Raw genomic sequence first — 11,041 nt, 5'->3', positions numbered from 1 at the left:
TGCAGCCTTGGCTAGTCACTCCTCAGCTCCTTTAGTATTTCACCTCAAAGGGAGGAAAGAATTTCTGTTCCTCTGAGACATAGAGACTTAATTCATAGACCTGAACACTAAGAGTAGTTCTACTGATCCTGCATAAGACAGGTCAGAAAATCCCACCAAGAAATCTCTACATTAGAGAAAACACGTTCTCCATGAGGAATGGCATTCATCGCGCTCTCAAATAACCTCTGCTTACTGCTTCGCAAGGTGCTGCGAAGATGCAGCGCATCTGTTGTGCTAGCTATTAATTAATTAACATTCAAGAGGGAAGCCACTGGTTCCACTTGCGCGAGCGAGTTGCTGTCTGCACGGTGTGCTGCAGCTCGTGGCTGCCGGGAGGATTTGGTGCAAGATGGCAGCTGGGCTGGGCTGGCAGGGTGTGAGACAGCAAACTCGTATTTTATCAGGGGCCGTGGTATTGTTGTGGCACACCAGGGACTGGCACACACATCGTTCCTTTGCCCCACGTTTCTCACAGGGAAGGCGATACCGTCGCATTGCTCACATGTGCTTTTAGTCCATAAACACATATCGTTTCCATCTCCGTGTTGACAGCTCTTTCATCAGGTCTTGATTAAACAAAACATTTAAATTTTTATCCCTATTTAAGCACGTGCCTGAGACGTGTCCGTGTGGCAGAATATTTAAACAGTAACTTTCAGTGCCACCTACTTCAAGGAGCACATATGGGCTTCAGTTTAATTTTGGGTGTAACGCTTTGCTGAATCAGGACCTTCTCTTTTCCACTGCAAAAGACAACCATCTAGGTACAGAGAAGTGCAGTGCATGAAGATATCCCATTTGTTGCAGGAGATACAAGCTAATGCTGTTTTTGCAGGAGCAAATGTGGGTGGAAGAACTTCACAGGTTCCTCCTGAGCCTTCAGGTCTGTCCTGAATTGGTTAATAGAGGTTATGGTTAAAAGTGACTTGGTAGTTGGACCTCACCTGAGAGTCAAAACCATATATATGTTCAACTCTAACAGAGACCTCAGTGCTTTCGGTCGTGGGACACGTGTATCCCTGTTGCTCATTCAACCAGGCTCTGTGTTGGCATCAGTGCATCCACTCTTCAGATTTTTCCTGATGGATGGGGCTGTATCCATCTCTGACTTTCCCATTCGGAGTCTGTGAACCACAGCTTGGGTCTCAATAGGTGAGTGTTGACACAAACTCCTTCAGGGGCATCGCTGTTGGGAAATAGGGATGAGTCCTCTCCCACCCAGCCCATTACTGGTGTCTGCTGATGACTGGCCTCTTGAAGAGTGTGAAGAGTTGCTGTGTCAAGGCTTTAAATAAACAGAGACCTTGGTGTAGGTGCTTGCAGCTTCTTCACAGCAACCGGTACAGATAGATCAGTTGAAACTAAGAAAACATCAGTGGGAGAGGCTTGAGGCCTCACTGGAACAAGATGGATCCGCCTAATGCCTCTCTGATCAAGTTCAATTCGTTGTTCAACATTTAGAAAATATTCCTGTATAATTTGTGGCTTCTAAATAATTTTCGAGGACCTTTTTTTCTTCAGAAGAGCTCGGATTTGTCAACTAAAACCTTGCACCGGTGAAGGATGCTGGACTGAGTAGGCTGAACGGGCTCTATGAACAGAAATGATCGATGGATATCACAGCTGACTGCCAGCACTGCAGCAAAGCTTGTTTTCTTTAAAGCCGTGTGTACTTTAACCCAGTGCTCGGCGAATTGCAAATCCAAGTGCATTTGACAGTGTGAAGGCAGTGTAACAGTCTGGCGGCTGGTACCCCAGTGGGAAATCCTGTCCCCGGCTCATGTTGGCTCACTACGTCAGGGAGCTGCAATCATGACCAGAGGTGATACCTTCATTTTCAGGTGCGACTGCTCTTTCGGCTATTTGCCTTCCAAAATCACTCTTTATTGCAACGTGTGAAAACCTTCACCACTGTGCAAAATTACTGTGTGTCAGATGGGAACAGTTTCCTGGCACTGGCTTTCAATAGAATATTTCACAGCTCTCTGCTTGCTGGGAAACATCCATTTCTGCTCCAGTCTGTGCTGACCCGCAGAAGTTACAGGCTTTCACAGCCTCCTGATGCAGAGCTTGGGTCATGTAATCAAAGACTCAGCCACTCAGATATTTAGGCTTGAAGAGTACTAATTCAGCGTCCTCTGTACCAGCCACAGTGGGGATTTTTGTCTGACCAGTGTTCACACTGCTGAATGATGCCATTTCCTCCAAATTCTGCTTGTCTGCAGAGTCTTCTTACCCCCAAACATCCCAACCTGGCAGTGCCTTATTCACGTTGCAGTGTCAAATATTTGTCTTACTGCCACGTTGCTTTTTTTTTCTCTTGCAGATGGTGGAAATTTTAGTTGGTGTAGGCCTGCACAGATTCTGATTTCTGAGCTATATCCACATAAATGTAAGTAGACCACAATCTTTGATGCCCAGCACGACACCTACCAGGGTGCTATGTTTCTTCTCTGGTTTGTCATAGTGGTAGCACCGTGGATGGTCTTTTCAATAACATGAATCCCCATGGCTTGTCGTGGGAGGGAGGTTCAGTGTTTTAGTGTTCACTGAGGACTGAGGGCTTCTTCATCAGTCCTCATTCTTGAACTGGGCAAAGTGCCACCTGCAGTCTCTGAGGATATTTCAGACTCTATTGCACACGTGCCCTCTGGTCCTTTCTCGACATTTCAGACTACGGTTTGCTGTTGAGGTTATCTTCTTGAACTGTATGTATTTCCAGATTTGCCAGCAAAATGGCTCACTGTAGCACATTAATTGCACACTTCTCTTTCTGTGAGCTCCCCAGCTCTTGCATAGGAATTGCCATACCCGGTTAGACCACCAGCTCATCAAATCCTGCTTCCTGCCTCCAGCAATGGCCAAAACCTGAGGCTTTGGAGGTTGCCCCCATAGCACATCAAACTAACGGCACGGTTCTGGGCAGGCGGGTGGAAAACCTCTTTCCTGGATGCCGCAGAAGATCCACTTATGCGCTGAAGCATGAGATTTGATTACCTTTATTACAGGATCTTCACATGCAGAGCTACAAATGTTCATGGTCATGCAATTATCCAGTCACAGCAGTTGACTCAGTGACCTTCTTTGGCAGTGAAGACCGTAAATTGGCTACATACAGCAGAAGGACCTATGATTTGCTGCACCTTCATTGAACTTTACCTTCAGCGAGTGACATCCAGTGACTTATATTATACATAGCAGGGTAAAATGGAAAGAGTTTCAGGCCTGTTTTTCCCTTTTTTCATTTGAATATCCTCAAGCTTTTCTTTTGTCTTAACAAAGCATTTCTAGATTTTTGACCAAATTATTTCCTCAAAGAAGATTATGCTTGTGCTGCTCTTCAGGCTTTTCCAGCACCATGGAGCAAAGGTGAATATCACCCATGAAATGTCCAACATATCCTTTGGCTTCTCTGGGTAAAGATCTTAAGTATGTTTGGGAAGAGAGCATGGCTATTATACAAACACAAGAAGGAAGGTCATTTCAAGGGCTGACACCATCTGATACCCAGAAGAAAAGGGAAGATGATGAGCACATCCAGTTAAACTTTCAGGGGAAATTTATAGACAAGAAGAAAGTCAGTGATTCAGAGTATAATTTGGCCAGAGATCACATTTCTCAATGAAAGCATACCAGGTATCACAAGCAACAGGAGGAACAGCTATTCAGGGAGAAGGAAAAAATGTTCGTTTTAAGCAAAACAATGCCACAAAAAAACATTTAGCATCTCTTCAAGCACATGCTGCTGCAGCCTTGAGTGCAAGGAGCTGTAAAAGTGACTAAAGCAAGAGTCTCAAGAGCAGATTGCTCAAGTGAAAGGAAGCTGGAATGAAATGCCAGCCAGCCCCATCAGTCCCTCATTCGGTGCTACTCAGAAATGCCTGATGCCTTCTGACTGGATAGCCAGGGCTGGAGTAATTACTCATTTGCAGCATTTTCACTTTTACAATGAAAAAGAGGCTTCTTTTCTTTGTGTGAGTTACAATTTTGCTTTGTATTTTGTTGGTGAAAGTCTTTGCTATATAGTCCTTCTGGTTTGCTCATGTCCTGGACATAACGGCCACATGGCCACGGTCATAATCTGCCATACTTGAAGCTAAAGTCCCTGGAGCTATGTCTGTATCTGGGAACTAAACAATCTGGGGTGCAGACAGTCACCCACACTGCTGAATTGCTAGTTTCAGCCCAGATGAACAAGCACTGACCCAAACAACCCTGGGAAGCTCAGGAGTTAGTGTAGACCAGGGACCATTCCCCATAAATCGTCTGGAAGGATCACCCTGTTTTGAAGTCTGAAAGAGTTTAATAGCACTGACGTGGCCAGACTGTCCCAAAGGGCCTCAGGGCTAGAGAGCAAGCCTAGCCCTGGTTTTTTTTTTTGGCCAGTATAGACACAGCCCAACTCCCCACCCTGTCTTGGCTTTGGTGCATGCATGAGAGCAATTTTAAGTTAGAAATCTCTTAAGAGATTCTGGGGACATGCTCTTGCCCTATACATATGGCTACAGCTGGGGTTATTGATCACATCAGCCTTTCTGGAAGGGCCTCTGGGGACCAGCACAGCCACAGCATCTCCAAACCTGGTCCCTACCTCTCTGTTTAGTGCAAAAGCCCAGGACACTTGGAGAGCCAAGCGACCGAGATCCACCTAGAAATTATCTGCACAAGAGTGCAGGGCGTGAGACAGACACAGCACACAGCCTTGACACCACCATGCTGCTCCTTGGGTTGCTGCCCCACAGCCTCCTTGGTCATTCCTATCTTCTCAGCTGGGGCACCTCTGAAGAGTCAGCTATAGCTGTGGGCAAGAACAAACCTGGAAAAAAGGGACCAAAAAGTTTGCTCTGGTCCAGGGGGAGCCAAGAGGAAAGCAGATATCCCTTAGGTGCAGCCCTTTATCCCTGCTCACCACTCTTTGCTATGAGATACTGGCATAGCTCAGGCCATTGTCCTCCAAGGTGGCTTGCATGGCAGAGTCCATGAGTATGGGAGCACGTCCCTCAGACCTCATCATCCTGTGCTCCCTCTGTAGTCAACTGGTGCCTCCAAAGGGCGATGCATCTCCAAGGCAGGGACTGAAGGCCTGAATCCACCCTCCAAGGGTATAGCAGGACATGGGTGTCTGACTGGTGAACCAAATGGCAGGTGATCCAAGTCAAGCTCGAGGCAAATACTGTAAGAGCCTTTCCAAGGATGCTGGAAGGGCTGTTTGGCTGCGTGTTGGGCTGGGAGGTGCCCCAAGGTGTGTGGATATCACAGAAGCATGCTGGAGATACCAGTAATGCTTGCAACACAGCTGTGAACAGGTCTGTCCAAGTGGGCTTGGGACTCCCACCACAGACAGGGCCTTAAGGAGGATTGGACGTGTCTGTGCTGGGCCATGTCTTCCACCAGACTGAGCCTTAGAGCTGGTGAGACCAGACCTTTTCTTACCCCGGGTACATCCACCTTTCTGAGCAACTTTGGATGCACCTCATATCTTTTTTGGTTCTCTAGGCAATTATCCACCACTATTGACTCTGAGCGCCCAACTTTTCCCTTCCAGCAAAACACCAGACCAGTCCCCAAGACCACCTCTAAATCCTAGTGGTCCTACAGGCATTGCTTTCATTCCCTGACACCATTCCTCCTTTCATTTTTTCCCTTCAAGCCACAAGTCCAGCATCTGTGCCAAGTCCTGAAATACTTATGGAGCCATCTCATCACCTTGGTTGATGCTGCCTCCCCCTTGCTGGTCTCCAGTTATGTTCTGCCCCTGGAGCCCCTCCTGCCCACATCCCTCCCTTCCCTCCTCCATGTCACCTTTATGCCCCCGTGCTCCCTCCCATGGGCCCGTCTGCTCTCTCCTGGCCCTTGCTGCACCGTGATGGGAGCTGAAGGACTGGGCTCCAACACTACTGCCCGCAGAACACTCACCTCGGGACTCCCCACACGCAGGGAACACCCCACGTCCTAGCTGAAAAGCAGAATATATTTCAGGGCAATAACATCACCTTCCCTCTTTTTCACCTTCCCATGCAGCCCACGAATCTTTCCCTCCTACCAGACTACTCTCTCCCAAAGGGGATCACAGCCACCAACCCCCATGATACTCTCAAACCTGCCAATGCTAAGCCATTTCCCGTTCCTCCCTTCCAGTCACCTCCCCCACATGCTTTCCTTCTCTAATCCTCAAGGAACTATGGTTTAGGAGCCCTATCTTAGTATCACATGATGTGTTCATCCCCTTGTCCCCCTCTAATAGCATAAGCCCTTCATGAATCCCCTTGATTTTAGGGCACAGAGTGTTGCTGGATTTCCTCACTTTGTTTCCAGTGATTTCAGCTCTGTGTTGGGTCTTTTTTATTCGTTATTTTTTGGATATTCAGAGAATGGTAAGATGTATTATTTAGATTTTAGAGGCAGTATTTGTTTCAATGTAGACAACAAAGCAGGGGTGCAGCAGAGGTGCAATGGTCTATATCGTACATTCTTTGGAGGCAGAAATTGCATAACAAGTTAAAGTCATCAAGATAAAAAGTTCCCTTCGAAAAAAATCCCAAATCTTACTGTCTGGGACAGATATTCTCAGTATTGGTCAGCTTGTTTACCCTCCAAGGCCACGTACTGTCAAAAAAAGCTGCTGCTCTGGCTTTGGGTCACTGTCACTTTATTTGTACTTGATGCTTTTAGGGGGCTAAGCTAAAGGTTTCAGCTTGGTCAGAGGTGGCAGGGGATATCAGGCAATGGAGAGGTAGAGCTGCCAGGCTTGTGGGTGGAAAATCCTGAAAGCAATGGATATTTTGACTCTGATTTGGTTCACGTTTTGTCAGGCTGATTAAAAAATGTTGTACACTCATGCATTGACAGATCCTAAACATTGTGGTATTGGCTCCTTAGATGAAGACAGTGTGGGATCAGGGGAAGAGGCTTACATTGGGATATCCCGGAGAGATGGGGCAGGGTGGAAAAGGGATTCAGGCTTGCAGAGTCTCTTTGGCCATGTGGGCAAGAGCAGTGATGCAGCCACCTCCCTTTGTCCATGATTCTTCACTTCTTCATGCCAGCGGAAAGGAGATGATCAGACTGGATGCACAGAAGGGAAAGAAAACAGATTAATGTATCCATAAGACATGCTTTGGTGTGGGGGGGCATAGCAGTGGTCCCAGCAGGGAACTGTTTGTTCTTGGGGCGCTCACAAAGGGGCTTTGCCCAAGACATATTTAAGCAGCTTACGGCCGTTAGACAAATGTTTAATCTGCAGAAAAGTGGGCCACCAGGAGGGCAGGTGCTCTGATGCATTTAAGGCCATGGAGCAGCTGGGCCTGAGAGACAGAGCAGTGGAGGGGACCCAGGGGACAGGTTATCAGAGGAGTGTAGGACTGAGGTGGCCGGAGTCAGAGCTTACATCCCAGGGGTTGAGAGAGGAGGTATAGCAATTACAAATGCCAAAAAGGCTTCTGTGGAAACGTAAAAGGAACCCTTGAAATCCCCTAACAGCATCAAGGATAGGGAGAGAGAACCTCAAAAAACAAGGTACCAAGCCTAGTTGCACCTCTCCCACCTGCATCCTCTGTATTCCTTGCAGACCCTGAGCCAGCCAGGTGGGAGGTTGCTTGACTATTGCTCTCCAGATGCACAGCTCCGTCCTTGCAGATGCAGCCACTGCTGAGGGGCACGAAAGGCCAGACAGAAAACCTGCCAGATCATTTCCAGATCTGATCCTAGTTTGCCCTAAATAAAGATCTGGATTGGTCCGTGGGAGGCAAGAGCAGAGGAGGAATAGCTTCAGTCCTCCACAGCTGCACCTCGTCCTCCAAGAAAAAGGCTTGAGCTGACATCTCTCAGGTCCGTGAGCAGCATTTCCTAAGCAGGTGCCGTTATTTTGCAGTCATCCAAAAGATGGCAGCCTTCCCCAAATCTTCTTCCTCACCAGCTGGCTGGATTCTGACCAGGAGATATGTGTCTCACCTTGATTACTGACACTGCAGCTGGCACAGCCCATGGGAGACTGAGCTCCAAAGCTGCAGAGAGATGCTAAAAGCCACGTCTCTAGCCGTGCTTTTGGTATTTTGCTAGTTCTGCTTTCTGCCTGGAAAAGTGCTCACGCCTGCCTCCTCCTGGAAGAGGGATTTGGATTTCCTCTTGGTTATACATAAGCCAGGTTGCCTTTATGCTGGCAGACCCAGCAGCTTGGGTTGCTCCTGCAACATTTCCTCACCATCCGTGGTGTCCAAAGCAACTCCTTCAGAAGGGGGAAGTTGGATTGGAAACCCAAGGAGGAAGAGGCTGTAGAGGCCAGGAATACACTGGTTTGTGGTCTCAGCTGTCTGTGGTCTCTATTCTCAAATTGTCCTTCCTTGCAGAAAGATACACTAAGATGATGGGGTGAGCTCCACCACCTGGCACTTTCATTGCATGCCAGAGCACACTGTGGTACCGGTCACTCATCCACAAAAGACCACTGTGTCCCCTCAACAAAACCCCATCTCCCTTCCCAAAGCTTTTCTCTGCCTTAGTTTTCATTGCAGGGCCTCCTCAGGATTGGAAACATGGTCCCCATCCCATGCCCCTCTTCTCCAGGCTTTGTCTTTGGAAATGGAAGTTGGGAACACAAATGTAAAATCCATTAATTTCCAAACATCTCTTTTACCAGGTCACCCTTCTCTCCACATTATATTTGCAACCTATGGAAATCTACAGACAGACTCAAATACAAAACATCCTCAGCTCTATTGCCCCCATCTCTGTTTCTCCGAATCCACCAGTCTGAGAGAAATAAATCACGTAGCGTGTTTCTGGCTCTGCTCCTGTGGCCTTGGACACACTGGAGACATCTCTTCCCATCAATTAAACAGTGCCAGGACCTGTTTTCTGGCCCTGAGGCCAACTGGCACTACCTGGCCATGTCCAGACTATGACTGGTGTGTGAGAAATCCCCCCATCCCTCCACCATCCCTGTCCCTCACCGGTGGGCAGCTTTGCTTTGGTCCTTGGTCCTCACCTGGCCTCGCAGCCCCTCTGCCAGACAGGAGATATCTAAGCTGAGTAACCAGGGAGCATTTCTCTCCTGCAAACAAGCAGCTGTGGACTTTTGTAGATAAGTATAACTTTTGGAAGTAAAATCCTTGTCCTTCTGATAAGCTGGCTTCGGTGATGAAGATTCTAAGTCTTTCAGCTCTTGGTGATGTCTGCTGTCTTCTGCTCCCTGACCACCCACCATCTAGTATAACAAGGACACCGGAATGGGAAACTATTTCAAAGAGCTCCCACAGTGATAAAAGTAATAACTGCATCAATTATGATAACGAAAACCCTAGAAATAAACTCTGACTCTGGTTGGCTGCAGTGTTTGGCCTGTGTGGAGGTCAGGATGTGGGGAACCCTGCCAGGGCGCCTTGCAGCAGCACTGGGTGGACTGGAAATTGCCCTTATGAGCATCCTTAGGTATTCCCAAACATCAAAGTGAACTGGCACATCTCAGACAAGGAGGGAAGTGCATCCCCCTATATCTGCATCCAAGTTAGACCTGCAATAGGCTCTGTTGACTCCTGTTGACTGCAACCTCACTAGGAGGTGAAATTGTCATTCTCCACAGTGTATTTTGTGTTTCCTCAAGGCACGTTGGAAGCAGGAACCAGCAAACTGGGCATTGCACAAGCAGCGGACATCACTCCAACTCCCAGTGCTCTGACTAGGTGTTCCTGCCCCTCCTCAAGGACCTCGCTACAGCCCCAGGAGTGCAGAAGGGGAAGAATGGAGGGCAAGAGCAAAATGGCAATGTGATGGCAGTATTACTGACATTTTTCCGTAGGTGTTTTTCCATAGAAAGAAAATATTTTCTTTAAATAAATGTCCCACAAGGTGAAATTGGGGTTGGTGGAGGACAGCTGAGGAAAGGAAAATATTTGGAATCAGGGAAGTGTTTTTCTCAGATAAAACTGCGGTAATCCATTTTTATTGTGAGCTTTTAAATCATTTCCCTTTGCTGTACATTAAAAGTGAGTAAAACCATGATTTCCTGCCTCTCAGAGAGATGGGGGAGCCCTTTTTCCCCTGTTCTTAGGTTATAAGTCCCCCGTGCCTTGCAGGAGGTCACATTGGAGTCCACAGCTGAGGACACTGATGGGAGTGAAAGGAAAAATTGGCCTCAAATATCTGCAGAAGGCAATACCCTGAGCCACAGTGAATTCCTCTCCAAGAAACCCACCCAGTCTCCCTTTGAACCAAGGTGAAGTCTCAGCATCCATGGTACCCTCAGCAGGGATTTCTAAGTACTCTTCCTTGAGGCATTACTAGAAAAGGAGAGAAAATCACAGTGATGAATTGGAACTAGGGTCAGCAGTGCATGAAGCTGATTTGCATTGCTTTATACTTTGTCTTCCAAGGAAATGGTGAGCAAAGAAGAGCCCTGGATATTTCCTTCTTGTCTAGCTTGTGCACTCTGCTTCCCTCTGCAGCACTGGTGCATGCCCCTGTTCTCTGAACCAGAAAGGGGCATGCAGTGGATTTTCTGGTTCATTGGCAAGCCCCAAGAATTGAAAGAAAATTGACTTTGATCTAAAAGGAAATTAAATTCTTACCTTTTCAATTTGTCCAAAAAAATAAAGAAGAAAGGATTCCTTTGAGATCAGGCAAAATGTTTTCTTTCATGTCTGGGCATATTAAATTCTTGTTTAAATAAAAGTACAGGTCAAAAAGAGAAAGGTAAGAGGCCATGTGGAGGACTGATTGATTCATCTAGCACAGTCCCACAGCCGTGGGGCTGGATAATTCACAGAGAATGCTCTTTGACACGGGAGGGAGAAGCTGCAAGATGCTGCAGAGCTTGTGCAGAAACAGCCATGGATGTGCCGTGCAGGAGGCAGGTTCAAGCCGTTGCGTTCCTTGCACATTCCTGGGTGGATTTCTTCAGCAGGGTGAGATATAAATGCGTGACAGGAAGGCAAGTGCCTCAGGGCTGTTGTTCAGCATCTTGGTAACACATGCTTAAGGTGAAGCCCTCCAAAATTTTTCCAAA

This window comes from Tyto alba, unplaced genomic scaffold (assembly GCF_018691265.1).
Source record: "Tyto alba isolate M040663 unplaced genomic scaffold, T.alba_DEE_v4.0 Super-Scaffold_40, whole genome shotgun sequence".
Lineage (NCBI taxonomy): Eukaryota > Metazoa > Chordata > Aves > Strigiformes > Tytonidae > Tyto > Tyto alba.
Note: the sequence above shows the minus strand (reverse complement) of the source record.